At 45.1% G+C, this 21,213-nt stretch overlaps 1 pseudogene; it reads left to right on the forward strand.

Annotated features, from left to right (window-relative positions):
* Window positions 1–1,075: 1,075 nt before the first annotated feature.
* LOC112075647 (alpha-1,3-mannosyl-glycoprotein 2-beta-N-acetylglucosaminyltransferase-like) lies at window positions 1,076–21,207 on the forward strand (annotated as a pseudogene).
* Window positions 21,208–21,213: the final 6 nt, after the last annotated feature.

Consider the following 21,213-nt stretch of genomic DNA (forward strand, 5'->3'; position numbering starts at 1 on the left):
ATGGGGCTTTGGTGACAAAACGGATGGCACTGTGATAGACTGCATCCAATTTGTTGAGTAGAGTGTTGGAGGCTATTTTGTAATGACATCGCCGAAGTCAAGGATCGGTAGGATAGTCAGTTTTACGAGGGTATGTTTGGCAGCATGAGTGAAGGATGCTTTGTTGCGAAATAGGAAGCCAATTCTAGATTTAATTTTGGATTGGAGATGCTTAATGTGAGTCTGGAAGGAGAGTTTACAGTCTAGCCAGACCCTAGGTGTTTGTAGTTGTCCACATATTCTAAGTCAGAACCGTCCAGAGTAGTGATACTGGTGACGGGCGGGCAGGTGCGGGCAGCGATCAGTTGAAGAGCATGCATTTAGTTTTACTTGCATTTAAGAGCAGTTGGAGGCAACGGAAGGAGAGTTGTATGGCATTGAAGCTCATCTGGAGGTTAGTTAACACAGTGTCCAAAGAAGGGCCAGAAGTATACAGAATGGTGTCGTCTGCGTAGAGGTGGATCAGAGAATCACCAGCAGCAAGAGCGACATCATTGATGTATACAGAGAAGAGACATTGGTGTTGTGACCATACCCCTACATGCAGTGGTGGCCCATGCTTGGAGTCGAGTCACATAGGCATGAATGTAAAATAATACATTATTCACATACCACTGTTGTGTGTCTGCCATCAAAAGATGGCATGCTATATCCTATATAAAAAAAGGCTTTCATTAAAAAGATATCACATTTCAGGATGAGTTGTATATGAGTAAGCACCACCAACAGGCAGTAGCACTACATTATTTACTGGACAAGGTCAAGTCTCTCTGTTTGAAGTGTAATGATATGACTTGTCAACTCTTATCAATGGATCCAGGGGTGGGGCCAAATTTTAGCGGAGAAAAAAGGTCCAACTGATTGCACTCGGCGCAGGGTTTTGTTTCAGCAGAACACTGCATTTATCTAACCATAGACACAACAGATAGATAGCAAAAACAACGATTACAACGGTTGTCAGGGTACTTTGTTACTAGGGGAAATTGTAAAGGGGAGGAGGAGGATTGCGGAGGTTGGCCTTACTTAATGAGTCAATCCGGAAGTAGAGTGTATAATTCGGGGTTGGTGTTAAATGAAAAATAACGTCAAGAGCCAGTGAAACAGACACGGGCTTGGACGGAATTGGTAGGAGAGCAGTGGTGAAGAGGATGATGATTATCGCAAATTCATCTCGGTGAATTATTTTGTTGATATAAAAAACAACTTAACACATCTAGGTAAATGGCGGATTCGAGGTAGTGAGGGGTGATCGAGCGGAAAATGGGAACTGGACATGCAGTGAGGTACTGACACCGGTGTGAAAAACGGAGAGGAAGAAAAGTGAGAGTGGAGACCACTCATCGATATCAAGCGGCTTTCCAGAAAGCAGGCAACACGTCCTACAGGGGAAATGACAAAAGGTGACGTGGAAATTGTACTGCTTAGTTGGATAGGTAGTTAACGTTAGTTGTCTGAAGTTAACTTAATACATTTGACTCGATGTACCTAGCCAGCTAACTAGCTCGTTATGGAACTAACGTTAACTAGCTAGCATTTGTTTTCTGAAACACTCGATTTCTGACTAGAATGTGAGCTAGTTAGCATCAACAGTATGTAGATGTTCAGGTATTGCAATTTCCCAAAGATTTTTAACTCATTGTGGTTGCAATAAGTGTAGCAATAGTTAGCTATCCCAGTCATGCAATTAATTACATGCAAGTTAGCTAACGTTACTAGTTCGAAACGTTAAGTCAGTGGGAGCACTAGATTGTTTGCTATTTTTTTATTGTGAAATAGTTTTGTGATTTGGTCACGTTTGTGTTATTATTCAAACTATTGTAGGTATTTTCTGATTTTTCCATTCATTTGGCAATGGCGTTTGCCAAGTTGTTGCTTTGTAATTGGCCACGTCTTTGACTGGCAAGCGATAGTCGAGTTTTATAATGTAGCAAGTTGTCAAAACAAAAGTAGCGAAGTGACACGGATACATAAGTTGTATTGATTGACTTCACGTTTCTTTATCGTTATACTGAAGCCAAGTTTGGTTTAGTAGACTACTCTTCTCTAGGACACCTCCACGTAGTTACTTTAAATAACAAACCGAATTCCAGCAATACTACTGAATCAGTTGAACTTTTAATTACAGTGTTTTAACCACTCAGGTACTTAAGTGTCAGAGAGAGAGAGAAAACTATACTATAAACTAACTACTACTATTATTATTACTGTTAGTCCCACCATTTATTTATATATAAATATATATATATTTTGTGTATATATATACATATATATTTTATTTAAATTTTTCGATATGTATACTTTGACAATGAAAGTAATAATAACTTGCCATGTCAATAAAGCCAATTGAATTGAATTGAATTGAATTGAAAACGAACGAAAGGCGAGTATGTTAAATAGGAGGTTAGAGTATCAAATGGTATGATCCTTTTGAGGGAGCGCAACAATTCCCTCCCCTTTCTTTTCTCCCACCTCATTTCCCATCCTCCCCCTGCCTTTAAACCTCATGATTTGTTTGAAGAGACACTGGAGAACTAGACTGCTCTGTTTCAGGTACTGAAGAACAATACTTTTGTTCACCTTTTGGCACCTCCTTTCAAACCTTTTTCTTCTCTGGCTTTTGTGTAACTAGTCTCTTACAATGCTACCATAGATTGTCAAATGATTGCCACCTCCCTGTTTTATTTCCATCTTTGATGTTTGTCTACCCATAAGTCTATGCTGTCTACTCCTCTGTCCTCAAACCTCAACACCTCTAGTGCAGTACCTCCTCTCTTTCTTTTAGTTTTTCCCTCCATTGCTCCATGCCCTCGTTCTCTCACCCTATAGCTGTCTAGTGTTGCAATCTTACCGTGTCTAGGTGTTTGAAGCCATGTGTTTTCAGATGTAAAGGTTAACCGTGTGTGTGCATGGCGATGTGTGTGTGTTGTGTGTGTGTGTGTGTGTGTGTGTGTGTGTGTGTGTGTGTGTGTGTGTGTGTGTGTGTGTGTGTGTGTGTGTGTGTGTGTGTGTGTCAGCTGGAACAGTCGTAGTCTGGGGTTTCTCATGGTCAGATGGTGAGCTGGGTAGATTAGTCTCTCCAGCGCTGTTGAATTTGTTGCTCACAGATTTCCCCTCTAATAGTGATGGGGAACAATCAATAATTACATATTGGTATATTATTTTTGACGATGTATCGTTTTGACAGTATCGCCATATTTTTGGGGGGCGCTAGTTTGCGGTATCTGCACCAAAACTCTAGTATTTTTCCTTCATAGCTTGTTTTTTAAAATCTTCTTTTTAAAGGGATACTTTGGGATTTTGACAATGAGCTCCTTTATCTCCTTCCCCAGAGTCAGATGACCTCCTTTATGCTGGGGAAGTAGATAAAGTGCCTCATTGCCAAAATCGCAAAGTATCCCTTTTTAAATAGGGAGCCAATTTGTTTTCAGCACTTATTTCCATGACTGATCAACTTGTTTTCCATTGTCTAGTCCCTCTGCAGCAGACGTATGGTGAGCAATATGTTCGGAACATCCACTTGCAATAAAATCACAGTAATAGATTCGCAATACATATAGAATTGGCACAACCATTTTGTTTGTTTGTGATAATGTCGTATCATGAGGTACCTGGCAATTCCAGCCCTACTCTCCAGTCTACATTTCCTGAAAAGTAGAAAGTGGGTATAAGCATCAGTTAGTTAGCCTAGTATTTACTGTGAACAAAGCATGGAGGACAAATGTTAAAGTTGTAGGCTACAGCAGCACATTACTCATCCAGACTGGGACATCTACTCTGAGAAGCTAGTTTGTATTTAGTCCGATTGACATGCTTACAAGATTATTGTTCTTATGATCACCTGTAATTGGTTTAGACACCTCGCCTGTTTGAACGTCTCCTGTTAGGATATACAGTGACCTCTTTCTCCCAACCTGGACTCAATCAATCCCCTTATCTAAGCCTCACGAGGCCATCCTTCATAAATGGCGTCTGGAAACCCTTCTGCCCATGTCTCTCTGCTACATTGTGTTCTCAGTATCTGTAACCCCCATTTCTTTCTGTCCTCCCTCTATAGAGCGTATTGTCAGTTCAGAAGGGCATTTCAGGATGTAGGTCAGTTAAGTGAAAGGGTTCTCTTGGATACACTAAATAGTTAAACTATTAGCACAGATTTGGTAGATATTTGACCATGAGTTGCCACCCATGTTTTCTGTGATATCTAGGCCTATTTTATGGAATTGGACTGTCATTTCAACACATTCTCAGTCATTGAAAGCTGTCCAGATATTGCAAACACTGTTGGCTAGATCCCTGACCTGGTTATTAAGCTTGGATATTATTTGGTCAGCTTGCCTTTTTAAGGCTGGATGTTTTTTGTTGCTGTTGAAATGCTCACTCCGCAAGTATTTACAGCATTTGTAAAACCAAGGAGAAGAGGTTTTAGTTTAGTTTATTAATTCGAACATTGAAAAAAAACAAGCACACATAAAACTTAAAAGCCATACATGCACATGAATAAAATCATGGAGGATAACACACAATAAAGTTTGGGACTTATTTCCATTGTGGTCCTCTTGAGACAAGATGGCTATACAAGATCGAACACAGTACGGCAGTGAAATAATAAAACAAAAACATAGAAGAAGAACATCTATCTCATCATTCCAGTTACATCATAGGAGTTATTCATATGGGCACAGAGGACATCAAACATATTTTTACTTTATTTTTAAAGCTGTACAGAGAGGACGTTGTTTTAATAGGCAGAGGCAACTCATTCCATTCTGAGGCTCCAGTATACAAGAAAGTACCTTTCCCAGCATTACTCCTGAACCTGTATAAGCACACATCAGCAACACCTGATCTGGTGCTGTGATTGTGTGCATCCCTAACACAAGGAATGTAATCACTTCAATATCTGGGCGCAGGACCATAAATACTGCTGTAAACCAAACCTAGTCTAATCTGGGACACCCTAGCCTCAAACAGGCAGCCAGTTTAGTTCCTGAAAGCAGCTCCTGCCTATGTGAGTACGTGGACTCACCTTCAAAACTACCCTGAGCCCAGAATAAGTTTATCTGGAGTAGAGGTCGACCGATAACTTGAAATTGGCATTCCGATTGGAAATCGGTATTTTTGGGCGCCGATTTTTATTTTTTATTATATATTATATATATATAATATATATACAGTGGGGAGAACAAGTATTTGATACACTGACGATTTTGCAGGTTTTCCTACTTACAAAGCATGTAGAGGTCTGTAATTTTATCATTGGTACACTTCAACTGTGAGAGACGGAATCTAAAACAAAAATCCAGAAAAAAATCCAGATTTTTTAGCAATTCCTTTGCATTTTTATGCATGACATAAGTATTTGATACATCAGAAAAGCAGAACTTAATATTTGGTACAGAAACCTTTGTTTGCAATTACAGAGGATCATACGTTTCCTGTAGTTCTTGACCAGGTTTGCACACACTGCAGCAGGGATTTTGGCCCACTCCTCCATACAGACCTTCTCCAGATCCTTCAGGTTTCGGGGCTGTGCTGGGCAATACGGACTTTCAGCTCCCTCCAAAGATTTTCTATTGGGTTCAGGTCTGGAGACTGGCTAGGCCACTCCAGGACCTTGAGATGCTTCTTACGGAGAAACACCTTAGTTGCCCTGGCTGTGTGTTTCGGGTCGTTGTCATGCTGGAAGACCAGCCACGCCCATCTTCAATGCGCTTACTGAGGGAAGGAGGTAATTGGCCAAGATCTCGCGATACATGGCCCCATCCCTCCTCCCCTCAATACCGGTGCAGTCGTCCTGTCCCCTTTGCAGAAAAGCATCCCCAAGAATGATGTTTCCTCCTCCATGCTTCACGGTTGGGATGGTGTTCTTGGGGTTGTACTCATCCTTCTTCTTCCTCCAAACACGGCGAGTGGAGTTAGACCAAAAGCTCTATTTTTGTCTCATCAGACCACATGACCTTCTCCCATTCCTCCTCTGGATCATCCAGATGGTCATTGGCAAACTTCAGACGGGCCTGGACATGCGCTGGCTTGAGCAGGGGGACATTGCGTGCGCTGCAGGATTTTAATCCATGACAGCGTATGTGTTACTAATGGTTTTCTTTGAGACTGTGGTCCCAGCTCTCTTCAGGTCATTGACCAGGTCCTGCCGTGTAGTTCTGGGCTGATCCCTCACCTTCCTCATGATCATTGATGCCCCATGAGGTGAGATCTTGCATGGAGCCCCAGACCGAGGGTGTGATTGCGTCATCTTGAACTTCTTCATTTTCTAATAATTGCGCCAACAGTTGTTGCTTCTCACCAAGCTGCTTGCCTATTGTCCTGTAGCCATCCCAGCCTTGTGCAGGTCTACAATTTTATCCCTGATGTCCTTACACAGTCTCTTGGTCTTGGCCATTGTGGAGAGGTTGGAGTCTGTTTGATTGAGTGGTGTGGACAGGTGTCTTTATACAGGTAACGAGTTCAAACAGGTGCAGTTAATACAGGTAATCGAGTGGAGAAAACAGAAGGGCTTTCTAAAGAAAAACTAACAGGTCGTGTGAAGCTGGCAAATCTTACTGGTTGGTAGGTGATCAAATACTTATGTCATGCAATAAAATGCAAATTAATTACTTAAAAYTCATACAATGTGATTTTCTGGATTTTTGTTTTAGATTCCGTCTCTCACAGTTGAAGTGTACCTATGATAAAWATTACAGACCTCTACATGCTTTGTAAGTAGGAAAACCTGCAAAATCGGCAGTGTGTCAAATACTTGTTCTCCCCACTGTATATATATTACGCCTTTATTTAATATTTATTTAACTAGGCAAGTCAGTTAAGAACACATTCTAGGGCCTCCCGGGTGGCGCAGTGGTCTAGGTTCGCGCCCAGGCTCTGTCGCAGCCGGCACAATTGGCTTAGCGTCGTCCGGGTTAGGGAGGGTTTGGCCGGTAGGGATATCCTTGTCTCATCGCGCTCCAGCGACTCCTGTGGCGGGCCGGGCGCAGTGCGCGCTAACCGAGGGGGGCGGGTGCACGGTGTTTCCTCCGACACATTGGTGCGGCTGGCTTCCGGGTTGGAGGCGCGCTGTGTTAAGAAGCAGTGCGGCTTGGTTGGGTTGTGCTTCGGAGGACGCATGGCTTTCGACCTTCGTCTCTCCCGAGCCCGTACGGGAGTTGTAGCGATGAGACAAGATAGTAATTACTAGCGATTGGATACCACGAAAATTGGGGAGAAAAGGGGATAAAATTTAAAAAGAAAAAAAAGAACATAATTTCTCTTTCGTTCATTGCACGCAGAGTCAGGGTATATGCAACAGTTTGGGCCGCCTGGCTCTTTGCGAACTAATTTGCCAGAATTTTACGTAATTATGACATAACATTGAAGGTTGTGCAATGTAACATGAATATTTAGACTCATGGATGCCACCCGTTAGATAAAATACGGAACGGAATAAACGTTTTGTTTTCGAGGTGATAGTTTCCGGATTAGTCAAAGGTATATGGTTTAGAGAGAAATAGTCGACGCGTTATAATTCCTGTAATAACTTGCGGCTGAACTTGAAAGGGGTTCCTTCGTTATTTTAACGTTCATGTCTTCCATAGAGAATGTCTTGATCTACTTCAAATAAGGTCTGTGTTTCGCGGAGGAGCAGACTGACAGGGGACCATGCAGACAAGCTCTGCTCATGTTATTTGAGACTAAATAGATTTTATTTATGTATTATATTAAGTTAAAATAAAAGTGTTCATTGTTCATTCAGTATTGTTGCAATTGTCATTATTACAAAAATGTGTGTATGATAATATATATATATATATTTATTTATATATATATATATATATATAAATAAAAATATCGGCCGATTTAATCGGTATCGGATTTTTTTGTTCTCCAATAATCGGTATCGGCGTTGAAAAATCATAATCGGTCGACCTCTAATCTGGAGCTTCCCCTTCATAAATTTAGATAAGCCCCCAAACCAGGAAGTACTAGCATAGTCAAAATGGCATTGAATGAGGGCAGTAGCTAGCACTTTCATGGAGTCCTTATCAAGCAGCTTGGACTTTCTAGCCAAAAACTTAATCCTGGCATTAACCTTCCCTAGCACCTTATTGGCCATGCTCACACCTCCCAAGCTTCCATCAAGGGTACGTCCCAAGTAGCTAACAGAGGTTTTAGTGCAGAGATAGCTTATTATCTCCAAGCCATTTGCTAATGTTAGTAAGCTCTGTGCTAAGTATGCTCTCCAACATAGTTTTACTTTTGAGACACCAGAAGTGTAGAGTCATCCGCATAAAGAAAAAGACGGCAAGAACAAGCATATTTTATATCATTAATATACAATAAAAACAGCAGAGGCCCAAGCACGCTCCCCTGCAGAACGCCACAAATCATTGTTTTTGCCTGAGACAGTGAACCATTAACCTCTACTACTTGCTCCCTTCCTGATAAATAGAACTTTACCCATACTAGAGGGATACTGCTTAACCCCAGTGCCTCCAGTTTGGTGATTAGGAGACAGTGGTTAACTGTATCAAAGGCCTACTGTAGGTCAAGCAGTACCATTCCACACAAATTTCCCTCATCAATCTCTTTCCTGATGAAGTCAGTCAAGTAAAGTAGACATGAATCAGTGGAGTATGTTTTTCTAAAACCTGACTGAAAATCATACATTAGACCCTGTTTGTTAACTTCTTATGGCTGCAATCCTGCTAACGGGATCGATATGACAACAGCCAGTGAAAGTGCAGGGCGCCAAATTCAAACAACAGAAATCTCATAATTAAAATTCATCAAACATACATGTGTCATATCATTTTAAAGGTAATCTTGTTGTTAATCCCACCAAAGTGTCTCATTTCAAATATGCTTTTCAGCGAAAGCACTACAAATTATTATGTTAGGTCATCACCAAACCACAAGAAGCACAGCCATTTTTCCAGCGAAATATAGCAAGCAGAAATAGAGAGAATATTAATCACTAACCTTTGATCTTCATCAGATGACACTCATAGGACTTCATGTTACACAATACATGCATGTTTTGTTTGATAAAGTTCATATTTATATAAAAAATCTGAGTTTACATTGGCGCGTTAGATTCACTAGTTCCAAAAACATCAAGTGATTTTGCATAGCCACATCATTTCAACAGAAATACTCACCATAAATGTAGATGATAATACAAGTTATACACATGGAATTATAGATATACCTCTCCTTAATGCAACCGCTGTGTCAGATTTTTTAAAAACTTTACGGAAAAAGCAAACCATGCAATAATCTGAGACGGCGCTCAGAACAATAGCCAAATTAGCCGCCATGTTGGAGTCAACAGAAACCAGAAAGTACATGATAAATGTTTCCTTTGATAAACTTCATCAGAATGCAGTCCTAGGAATCCCAGGTCCAAAATAAATGCTTGATTTGTTCGATAATGTCTGTTATTTATGTCCAATTAGCTACCTTAGCGCGTTTGGAAAACAATTCTAAAGTCACAAAGCGCGTCCACTATAACGTGACGAAATGTCCAAAAGTTCCATAACAGTCAGTAGAAACATGTCAAACGATGTACTGAATCAATCTTTAGAATGTTGTTAACATACATCTTGAATAACGTTCCAACCGGAGAATTAGATTGACTTCAGTTGAGCGATGGAACGGAGCTGCCTATCACGTGAACGCGCGTGGTCAAAGCGTGGTCAAAGCGTGGTCAAAGCGTGGTCAGCTCGTGGCAGTGGTGAATCATTCCTGTCTCCTTCGGCCCCCCTTCACATTAGAGTCATCAGACAAAGTTCTATTGACTGTTGACATCTATTGGAAGCCGTAGGAAGGGAAATCTCATCAATATCTCGCTGTGATTTCAATGAGAGCTTGGTTGAAAATCTGCTACCCTCAGAAAAAATCCAAACAGGAAGTGGAACTTCTCAGGTTTTTGCCTGCCCTATGAGTTCTGTTATACTCACAGACATAATTCAAACAGTTTTAGAAACTTCAGAGTGTTTTCTATCCAATACTAATATGCAAATATTAGCAACTATGACTGAGGAGCAGGCCGTTTACTCTGGGCACCTCTGTGCACCTTTCATCCAAGCTACTCAATACTGCCCCTGCAGCCATAAGAAGTTAACTTATTCATACATTTGCTCATGTACAATTCTCTCCAGGATCTTTGATGTTACACAGAGGATAGATACAGGCCTATAATTCCCAGGGTCAGACTTTATCCCCTTCTTATACAGAGTTATAACTTTAGCTTGTTTCATGTCTCTGGGAAAGGTACCTTGTTCAAGAGAGAGATTAACAATATGCGTAATACAAGGGCCAATTTGCTCAGCAGAATCTATTAGAAACCTTGCAGGAATATTATCCAGGCCTGTGGCTTTGGAGCATTTCAGCTCTGCCAGCATACTGACTATTTTGGCTGTTTGCTACCTTTGCAAAAGAAAAAGAGTTTGGCTGAACCCCTAACTCTACATAATACTTGACTTGGTTGTTTCCATACAAACCATAAATAATGCTTCTGGTGCCAGGTTTGTGTGAGCTCTGAGGGGAAAGCTTGAGTCTCTTTTTTAAATCGTCAGCATATTGACTTTGTGTGGTACGCTCTTCTCTCAAACCACTTATTAGAGTGGGTTGCATAAGTAATAACTCAGAAGATTTGACTGAACTAAGGTAATAAGTCATATGTGTTTTATGACTAAGTTCCTTCACTTTTTAAAGCTAGACAAATCAACGGTGAGCTAATATGTACCGGGTGTGTGACACGTGTTCTAGGTATAAGCCTAATCCTACCATCTGGTACGGACACTGTTCAGACAGGAAAACATTCAGTCGTCCTGAATGGAAGTTTTAAAACGTTTTTAATGTAGGCTAAACGATAGTCGAATCAGTGTGGTGTGCATGGATGGACCTAGTCAGCCAGGAGAGACAAGGAAAAGGGATTTACGAAGCTACGTAAGACTTGAGATGCACCCCGACAAGTACGTCTACTGATATAGTGTACGTTCTGTCCCTCTGGTCCCTAACTCTGTCCCTCTAGTCCCTAACTCTGGTCCCTAACTCTGGTCCCTAACTCTGGTCCCTCTATTCCCTAACTCTGGTCCCTCTATTCCCTAACTCTGGTCCCTCTATTCCCTAACTCTGGTCCCTAACTCTGGTCCCTAACTCTGGTCCCTCTATTCCCTAACTCTGTCCCTCTATCCCTACTCTGCGTCCTCTATGTCTCCGTAACTCTGGTCCCTAACTCTGGTCCCTAACTCTGGTCCCTAACTCTGGTCCCTAACTCTGGTCCCTAACTCTGGTCCCTAACTCTGTCCCTCTAGTCCCTAACTCTGTCCCTGCAGACTGACTGTCCATATGCAGGTTTAATACCTTGTTAGGGGGATTCATGGGCAGGAAACTGCTTCCAGCTCCAATATGCCCTTTGGGAAATTAGTCTGTGTGTCCCAAACTGAACCGTATTCAGTGCACTACTTTGACCATGTATTCCCTATATAGGGAATAGGGTACCATTTATGATGCATCAAGGCTTTGGTGGTAGCAGCAGGGTGGTGTTAGAAAATGGATGTGAGCCATGAATAATAATGATATAAACCAGGGATGGGGCGACTGGTGGCCCGCTGGCTTTTTGTTTCATGGAACTCAGAGTCTCAACTTATTGTTGATAGTTAGAATAATAGAATGAACCAGGTGCCATTTTCCACCTGTGGTTGTGCATCAGCAGTTTCTCTCTCATGTCAGGCAGTCAGCTAGGTTTCCATCCAACTGGCAACAGATTTCTCATGCGAGTGTTCTAAAATCCGCATAAAAAAAACAATATGTACATTTTCTCACCATCAAATTGACTTGTTGCAGATAGAAGGGTGTGCTTAACGCAGTGCGAGGTTGGCGGGGCCAAAAGGCTAGAGTCGGCTCTGACTGCGTGTGTGTGTACACAGACCCGCGAGGCATGGCGGCCCCTCATTAGTTTGTGTGGCCCCCCCTAACCCCATCAAAGTTGCCTCTCTAGTGTATGTTCCTTATCTGGAGAAACCTGCTGGTGGTGAATCATAACCAGAGGTCCTCCTACAATGAGTCCCAGATGGCACCCTATTCCCTATACAGTGCACTACTTTTGACCAGGTTCCATAAGGGACCACAGGGTTCTGATCAATAGTAGTGCACTATATAGGGACTACAATGCCATTTGGGATAAAACCCTGACGGTGTGTTTCCCTGGAGGCTGAAACTGCTAGTGCTGTTGTGCTGTGTTTGTTTCCATCAACAAAGAGACAGAAAGGTATCAAGGAGATATCCATTTAGGGTAGTGTTAGGTTGGAGTGTGGTATCGAGCTCCTCAGAAACACTGCCTTTTGGATGCTGGCTGGTATACATTTTGTTATCTCAGAGACTCCCTGTGGAGCTGGCTGGGTGAATTAAATCATTTGGATATAGCACACAGGGTCACTTTGGTTACTGTCCAGCTAACAAGCTTTTAAAAAGGTCTCCATTGAATATGGATGGCCATGGCATTATGTTTCTGGACGTTCCAGTTGGGTTTAAAACCACACACATGAAACGCCCTGTTCCTCTGCTATACTCGGGCTGAAACGCCCTGTTCCTCTGCGATACTCGGGCTGAAACGCCCTGGTCCTCTGCGGTACTCGGGCTGAAACGTCCTGGTCCTCTGCGATACTCGGGCTGAAACGTCCTGGTCCTCTGCGATACTCGGGCTGAAACGCCCTGGTCCTCTGCGATACTCTGGCTGAAACGCCCTGGTCCTCTGCGATACTCGGGCTGAAACGCCCTGGTCCTCTGCGATACTCGGGCTGAAACGCCCTGGTCCTCTGCGGTACTCNGGCTGAAACGCCCTGGTCCTCTGCGATACTCGGGCTGAAACGCCCTGGTCCTCTGCGGTACTCGGGCTGAAACGCCCTGGTCCTCTGCGATACTCTGGCTGAAACGCCCTGGTCCTCTGCGGTACTCGGGCTGAAACGCCCTGTTCCTCTGCGATACTCGGGCTGAAACGCCCTGTTCCTCTGCGATACTCGGGCTGAAACGCTCTGTTCCTCTGCGATACTCGGGCTGATAGGTACATAATATGGTAATTATTTAAGCTGTACCCTGATCCTAATAAAGGTAGTGAAAAGTTAAGCTACTCCAGTACTAAACTTGACAGCTTGATTCAGAGGCGTACCACACAAAATCGTGGCCATCAATGATGAGGCAACAGCCCCTACTGAACAGTTTGGCGAGTGTTTCTGAATCTGCTGATGATACAACTTCTAGATAATATAAGCTAGTTGTATTCTATATGGGACTACTGTGTGTTTTGTGATCGTATGGTGTTTGTTTATTTCAGACACTGATGTGGAAAAATGTGTAAATTGAAATGTACTTTTCTCTCTCCCTCTCTTTTTCAGGGTGATGGCCGAGGGATAACGGCAAGGACTCTCAGCCCTTCCACCCTTCCACCCCCCGTTTCTTCTTTTTTATCTTATCCAAACACCTCTCTCCTCTCCCTGTTTAAATTTTATTTTTTTACTTTCCTGTTTTTCTCAATTTTCCGTTGAGCCAACTCACTCTCCTGCTCCTCTATTTAATGGAGGACAGCCAAGCCGATAACAACAAAGCACGTCTCCATCTCCGTCCAGCAATAGAAGTTCTGGATCGTTCTCCTGTCGTGTTATTGATGACAAAATGATTTGATGAGAAGTAAGGATCTTATGATTGGACCTCAGTTCTCTCCATCCCTATTGGACAACGTTTTTTCTTTCTCATCTTTGTGTTTTCTTTGGACCCTATTGGCTGTTTGTCACTTCAACACTGTCCCACCTCAACTGTTTTCTTTTCCTCACTGTAGTCCATCCTCTGATGTCATTGGGCCATGGTTCGCAAGAGAGGCTCCCTTATCTTGTGTGGAGCTTTCCTATTCGTCGCCTGCAATGGCTTGCTTCTCCTGTTCCTTTGGGGACGAACTCCCATTGGTCGCTTTGGGGAAGGGGGCGGGGCTGAACCAGGAGGGCGGGAAGAGTGGGGTGTGGCCAAAATAAAAGGGGGTGGGACTAATCTGGCTGGCGAGGTGATCCGATTGGCCGAAGAGGTAGAATCGGAACTCGAGACCCAGAAGGAACTTCTGAAGCAGATTCAGAGTCACAGGTCACTATGGGAAAAGAGGAAAGGGATGGGAAAAAGACAGACGGATGGAGGGAAGGTAGAAAATAAAGAGGAGGAACACAAACCGATACCACAGTTGTCTGCAGTACCTCCAACGGACGATTCAGAGAACAAGGACCAAAGTCAAGAGGAAAATACACCGGAATTGATCATTACAGCAGTCCAAAACCCTGAAGTAGACACACAACTGGACAATGAAATAAAAGAGCTGACCGACTACACCAAATTGGAAGTTACTGTCATCAGCCCACAAGTTGTCATTCCCATATTGGTCATCGCCTGTGACAGAGTGACCGTGAAAAGGAGTCTTGACAAGTTGATCCAATACCGCCCCTCTGCAGAACTCTACCCAATCATAGTTAGTCAGGACTGTGGCCATGCTGAGACAGCCCAAGTGATTGGCTCATATGGCAGTCAGGTGACCCACATTAGCCAACCAGACCTCTCGAACATCCCGGTACGGCCGGAGCACAGGAAGTTCCAGGGCTACTATAAGATTGCCAGACACTACCGCTGGGCCCTCAACCAGGTGTTCAACACACTCTCTCACTCCACCGTAGTGATCGTGGAAGATGACTTGGAGGTAAGTGAACAGTAACTGAAATACATACACCTGTCTGCATGCACTGTAAATGAGGAATGGATTTAAAACGCACCTCAGTCTGAATGTGTTGATTAGAAGTGTCTGAGTTGCTGGTGATTTTGCATGATGTTCAATAGAAGATGAATTCAGTCAGTGAAATGAACTGAAATCCCTGCTTGTCACCAAGGCATTGATGTGAAGCGTCAAGACTTTTTAGTGACTTGCATGAGGCTCTGTATAAGTAGTCCTAGCTGATTTATCCACTGCTGCCTTTTCAGTTGCTCTCCAGCCCTGGCATAATGGTTTGCAGTTGCGCTCTCCAGCCCTGGCATAATGGTTTGCAGTTGCGCTCTCCAGCCCTGGCATAATGGTTTGCAGTTGTGCTCTCCAGCCCTGGCATAATGGTTTGCAGTTGCGCTCTCCAGCCCTGGCATAATGGTTTGCAGTTGCGCTTCTCCAGCCTCTGCATAATGGTTTGGCAGTTGCTCTCCAGCACTGCATAATGGTTTGCAGTTGCTCTCCAGCCCTGGCATAATGGTTGGCAGTTGCGCTCTCTCAGCCCTGGCATAATGGTTTGCAGTTGCGTCTCTCCAGCCCTGGTGCATAATGGTTTGCAGTTGCTCCTCCAGCCCTGGCATAATGTTTGCAGTTGCGCTCTCCAGCCCTGGCATAATGGTTTGCAGTTGTGCTCTCCAGCCCTGGCATAATGGTTTGCATTGCGCTCTCCAGCCCTGGCATAATGTTTGCAGTTGCGCTCTCCAGCCCTGGCATAATGGTTTGCAGTTGCGCTCTCCAGCCCTGGCATAATGGGTTTGCAGGTTGCGCTCTCCAGCCCTGGCATAATGGTTTGCAGTTGCGCTCTCCAGCCCTGGCATAATGGTTTGCAGTTGCGCTCTCCCGCCCTGGCATAATGGTTTGCAGTTGCGCTCTCCAGCCCTGGCATAATGGTTTGCAGTTGCTCTCCAGCACTGGCATAATGGGCAGGTTTGTCTCCCCAGCCCGGGCATAATGGTTTGCAGTTGCGCTCTCCAGCCCTGGCATAATGGTTTGCAGTTGCGCTCTCCAGCCCTGGCATAATGGTTTGCAGTTGCGCTCTCCAGCCCTGGCATAATGGTTTGCAGTTGCTCTCCCAGCAGGGCATAATGGTTTGCAGTTGCGCTCTCCAGCCGGCATAATGGTTTGCAGTTGCGCTCTCCAGCCCTGGCATAATGGTTGCAGTTGCGCTCTCCAGCCCTGGCATAATGGTTGCAGTTGCGCTCTCCGCCTGGCTAATGGTTTGCAGTTGCGCTCTCCAGCCCTGGCATAATGGTTTTGCAGTGCGCTCCCAGCCCTGCATATGGTTGCGTTCGCTCTCCAGCCCTGCATAATGTTTGCAGTTGCGCTCTCCAAGCCCTGGCATAATGGTTTGCAGTTCGCTCCTCCAGCCTGCATATGGTTTGCAGTTGCTTCCCAGGCCTGGCATAATGGTTTGCAGTTGCGCTCTCCAGCCCTGGCATAATGGTTTGCAGTGCGCTCTCACAGCCGGCATAATGGTTTGCAGTTGCTCTCCAGCCCTGGCATAATGGTTGCAGTTGCGCTCTCCAGCCCTGGCATAAGGTTTGCAGTTGCTGCTCTCCCAGCCCGGCATAATGGTTTGCAGTTGCGCTCTCGCAGCCCTGGCATCATTGGTTTTGCAGTTGCGCTCTCCCAGCCCTGGCATAATGGTTTGCAGTTGCGCTCTCCAGCCCTGGCATAATGGTTTGCCAGTTTGCGCTCTCCAGCCCTGCATATGGTTTGCAGTTGCGCTCTCCAGCCCTGCATAATGGTTTGCAGTTGCGCTCTCCAGCCCTGGCATAATGGTTTGCAGTTGCTCTCTCCAGCCCTGGCATAATGGTTTGGCAGTGCTCTCCAGCCTGGCATAATGTTTGCAGTTGCCTCTCCAGCCCGATAATGGTTTGCAGTTGCGCTCTCCAGCCCTCGGCATAATGGTTTGCAGTTGCGCTCTCCAGCCTGGCAATGGTTTGCAGTTGCGCTCTCCAGCCCTGTGCATATGGTTTGCAGTTGCTCTCCAGCCGGCATAATGGTTTGCAGTTGCGCTCTCCAGCCCGGGCATAATGGTTTGCAGTTGCGCTCTCCAGCCCTGGCATAATGGTTTGCAGTTGCGCTCTCCAGCCCTGGCATAATGGTTTGCAGTTGCGCTCTCCAGCCCGGCATAATGGTTTGCAGTTGCGCTCTCCACCCTGGCATAATGGTTTGCAGTTGCGCTCCTCCAGCCCTGGCATAATGTTTGCAGTTGCGCTCTCACAGCCCTGGCATAATGGTTTGCAGTTGCGCTCTCCAGCCCTGGCAATAATGGTTTGCAGTTGCTCTCCAGCCCTGGCAATATATGGTTGCAGTTGCGCTCTCCAGCCCTGGCATAATGGTTTGCCAGCTGGCGCTCTCTCCCCCAGCCCTGGCATAATGGTTTGCAGTTGCGCTTCTCCAGCCCTGGCATAATGGTTTGGCAGTTGCGCTCTCCAGCCCTGGCATAATGGTTTGCAGTTGCTCTCCAGCCCTGGCATAATGGTTGCAGTTGCACTCTCCAGCCTGCATAATGGTTTGCAGTTGCACTCTCCAGCCCTGGCATAATGGTTTGCAGTTGCACTCTCCAGCCCTGGCATAATGCCAAAAGCTTAAGCGCTTAGACACCAGTAGCGTTTGCTGGCCGAGAGTACTTAGCACCTCTCGACCATATTGTGAACCAAGTCCGCACCGTTTTTTACATGTAGAATCGCGTGGAAAATTTACCAGTCAGACGTCTACCACGTCTGGTTCCTAAAACACAGAGCTGCGATCAGCAAGACAAACACACTAATTCTTTTAAGGGCACGACGACCCTGTGGCCCGCAAACAAAACATGAAGCGCTCTGAGCTTAAACCAACCCCCCCCCCCCCTCCACTGCGTGTCTGAAGATGCCCTCTCCTCTGCTTATTCAGTACTTTCCATTGTATGCAGGCCATGGAAGAAGTGGGACATTTACATCAGCTTCCAGGAATTGTGTTCAGATCCTCGTGACACGGGACAGTGTATTATGATGCTGAAACAAGAGGTGATGGCAGCGGATAAATGGGCCTCAGGCCATCGATAAAATGCAATTGTGTTGGTTGTCTAGTTTATGCCTGCCCATACCATAACCCCACCGCCATTATGGGGCACTCTGTTCACAATGTTGACATCTGCAAACCGCTCTCCCACACGACGCCATACACGCCGTCTGCCCGGTACAGTTGAAACGGGTGTTCATCTGTGAAGAGCACACGTCTCCAGTGTACCAGTAACTTTCGAAGGTGGGCATTTACCCACTGAAGTCGGTTACGACGCCAAACTGCAGTCAGGTCAAGACCCTGGTGAGGACGATGAGCACGCAGATGAGCTTCCCTGAGACAGTTTCTGACATTTTGTGCAGAAATGATTAGGTTGTGCAAATCCACAGTTTCATCAGCTGTCCAAGTGGCTGGTCTCAGACGATCCCGCAGGTGAAGAAGCTGGATGTGGAGGTCCTGGGCTGGCGTGTTTACACGTGGTCTGTGGTTGTGAGGACCGTTGGACGTACTGCCATATTCTCTAAAACAACGTTGGTGGTGGCTTATAGTAGAGAAATGAACATTCAATTCTCTGGCAATAGCTCTGGTGGATATTCCTGCAGTCAGCATGCGAATTGCACCCTTCCTCAACTTGAGACATCTGTAGCATGTGACAACTGCACATTTTTAGTGGCCTTTTTATTGTCCGCAGCACAAGGTGCACCTGTGTAATGATCATGCTGTTTAATCAGTTTTGATATGCCACACCTGTCAGGTAGACAGATTATTTTGGCAAAGGAGAAATGCTCACGAACACAGATTTAATTAAATTTAATTACATTTTTGAGAAATAAGCATTTTGTGTGTGTGGGAAATTTCTGGGATCTGATATTTCAGCTCATGAAAAATGGGACCAACACTTTACATGTTGTGTTTTTTATATTTTTTGCTCAGTGTAATTAAAATCTGGCTCACATTCACATTTGGGATCATGAGGATGAAAGTGGATCCTATAATGTTCATTTACACAGAACATTCATTGGATAACCTAAAACAGAGCTTTCCTCACTGAAACATTTAACATTTTGTAGCCAGCAATTTGGCTTGGCTTGGCTCCAGCCTATTGATATAGTCTAATTACTAGTCTATTGTGACCAGTGGTAGGACTGCCACTTGGGATCTTTCACTGTGTTCTGTGAAGACCCAAGGAATTGTCAGTCATTTGTAAATCACTCCCCTAAACATTAGTATATAGGCTATGCCATTTAGCAGATGTTTCTGTCCAAAACGACATAGTCATGCATAAATGTTTCATATGGATAACCCCAGCGGGAATCGAACCCATGATATTGCTCTACCAACTGTGCCAGAGGGGAGGAGTCAGGGGGCAGAACAGAGGGGAGGAGTCAGGGGGCAGAACAGAGGGGAGGAGTCAGGGGGCAGAACAGAGGGGAGGAGTCAGGGGGAAAAAAACGTCAGACAGAATTCTGCACCAGAAGTGTAATGAGAGTTACAGGAAATGGCTAAACAACAGAACTGTCCTGAGTCACCAGTTTAAAGCTATTAGGCTAAACTCCCCCCCCCCCCCCCCCCCCCCACCCACCTCCCCAGAGAGAGAGAGAGGGAACAGTTACTGGGACCTGTGTCCACTTATGTAACTGTTCCTGCAGATGCTGACAAAGACAAATGTATCATGTTTTTGTTTTTGGCAAGTCATTTCGTGTTGACATACCATTTGGCATTGTATTAATCAGCCAAAATTTGACTGGTCGTTCCTTGAGGCCCATATGGGTGTGTTTATCAGGCCTGCTCGAGTTTTATTTTGGTCTTTTGCTTGTTTTGCATAGATTCATACAGCAGATGCAGTTTTCTGCCTGGGTTGTCATTCTGTTTCTGGTCTTTTGCCAACTCCTTATGTTTGGCATGACATGGAGTTGAAATGATGGCACAAACAGATCTGGGTCCAGCTACCAGTTGTCAGTGATCATAAATAGTAATGAAGGCTAATTGTATAACTGATTTTAATGATTGCTTCTTATCACTGGAGGAGAGCCTACTAAGTTGTCACTGTAACACAGTTTACTAATCACATGACTCTCTCTCCAAGGTGCCCCAGACTTCTTGGAGTACTTCCGTGCCCTCACCCCATCTTGACCTCTGACCCCACCCTGTGTGTGCATCTGCCTGGAATGACAACGGCAGGGAAGGGGCTGGTGGACCCTGGGAAGGCGGACCTCCTCTACAGGCAGACTTCTTCCCTGGGTGGGCTGGATGCTGCTGAAGGACATCTGGGCAGAACTAGAACCCAAGTGGCCCACAGCCTTCTGGGACGACTGGATGCGTCACCCTGAGCAGCGTAAAGAGCGCTCCTGCATCCGCCCAGAGATCTCCAGAACTATGACCTTTGGACGCAAGGGTGTAAGCTTGGGTCAGTTCTTTGACCAGTATCTGCGTTATATTAAACTCAACACTGACTTTGTGCCTTTCACCAAACAGGATCTGTCTTACTTGATGAAGGAAGAAGTTTGATGTGAACTTTGTGAAGCATTGTTACAGCGCCCCCGCATATAGGTGGAGGAGCTACAACAAGGGGGTGGTTTGACGGGAACTGGTCCGTACCGGTGCAATATTACAACGGCGGACAATTTTAAGGTTCTGGCCCGTAACTTAGGGGTGATGGATGACTTGAAAATCGGGGGTTCCCCGTGCGGGTTAACAGGGGTGTGGTTAGCTTCCTGTCCCGTGACGACGGTCTTCTTGACCCCGCCTGAGGGATGGACAAAGTACAACGTCAGCTGGAGCTGAAAGGTTCGGACAGGACGTAGTGCGAATGTTATCGAAGACGGACTCGACAGAGAGGAACACCCTCTCAAACCAAAGAAAAACAAGGTAACATGAAGGAACTGAGGCTAAACAGACCGGTGGGTGAAGGGATTGGATATGTGTGATAGAGTAAGACACTCGTTTTATGAGTGAAAACCTGAATGCAGTGTGACACAGGGCAACACCCAGGCAGTGAAACCACATAGCACGTTCACAGAAATGACAAACCATTTAATGCTTGGTTGTTTCTCCTGCTAGAGCTGGAACGCTTTATGGTAGGGGTGTCAATCATTCCATGGAGGGCTTAGTGTTTTTTTTATAATGACCTAGACGACCAGGTGAGGGGAGTTCCTTACTGAGACCTAGACAAACCAGGTGAGGAGAGTTCCTTACCGAGACCTGGACAACCAGGTGAGGGGAGTTCTTACTGAGACCTGGACGACCAGGTGAGGGGAGTTCCTTACTGAGACCTAGACGACCAGGTGAGGGGAGTTCCTTACTGAGACCTAGACGACCAGGTGAGGGGAGTTCCTTAACTGAGACCTAGACGACCAGGTGAGGGGAGTTCCTTACTGAGACCTAGACGA

This window comes from Salvelinus sp. IW2-2015, unplaced genomic scaffold (genome assembly GCF_002910315.2).
Source record: "Salvelinus sp. IW2-2015 unplaced genomic scaffold, ASM291031v2 Un_scaffold3316, whole genome shotgun sequence".
Lineage (NCBI taxonomy): Eukaryota > Metazoa > Chordata > Actinopteri > Salmoniformes > Salmonidae > Salvelinus > Salvelinus sp. IW2-2015.